This window comes from Cyprinodon variegatus, unplaced genomic scaffold (assembly GCF_000732505.1).
Source record: "Cyprinodon variegatus isolate N-32 unplaced genomic scaffold, C_variegatus-1.0 Scaffold769, whole genome shotgun sequence".
Lineage (NCBI taxonomy): Eukaryota > Metazoa > Chordata > Actinopteri > Cyprinodontiformes > Cyprinodontidae > Cyprinodon > Cyprinodon variegatus.
Genome location: NW_015151222.1, coordinates 390759 through 391607, shown reverse-complemented (window position 1 = coordinate 391607; position 849 = coordinate 390759).

Here is an 849-nt window from a genome sequence, read left to right as displayed (position 1 = left end):
CTTCTGCATATAAAGTTTATCCATAGAAAAAATGCTCAATAGTGGTTGTTAAGAGCCGAAGAGGCGCCCCCCCAGAGCACTGAGTCCAGCGCCAGGAGACCCAAAGCCCCAGGCGCCCAAAGGGACCCCAAGAGCGAAGGCACCAAGGAGGGGCCAGCCCAGGAAATCAGACCCCCACCAAGGGAGGAGGAGAGACAGCCCCGAGGAAGCCCCCCAGCCGCTGCCATGCCGGCGCCCCGGGGAGCCGCGGGGACGAGTCTGCAAGGCACTGCAGCGGGTGGCGAAAGCCGCCCAGCGCATCACTGGAACTTCACATCCAGGAGAAACGCTGCCTGCATGGAGCCCGCAGCATTCTGAAGGACTCATCCCACCCAGCCCACAGACTGCTTTCTCTCCTGCCCTCCGGCAGGCGGTTCAGGTGCCTCCGGACCAGAACCAGCAGACTAAAGAACAGCTTTTTCCCAGAGCTGTCTGTTTACTGAACTCTAACCCTCACTGATGGACTCTACTCTCCTTCCTCACATCAACCACCATTTTGCTATTCTGTTATTTACTGTAATGTTCACCTGCACTCCTGACTGTTACTATGATAACAACTCTTTATATGCACAACTCACTTTGACTGATTATTGATTTGCACTGCCGACTGTTTATTCACAGTACAATAACGTACTTTAAGTGTAATATGCAATTACCTTCCACTGCACTTTAATTTAGATAGCTTCTGGACAAACTTTACTTATTAATTTTATAGTAAAACCCATCTGTATATAAGCTATTGTACATAACTGTAAAAACCTTTTTCTATAGTAATATCCACCTGTATATATATTCGGTATATATCCAGCT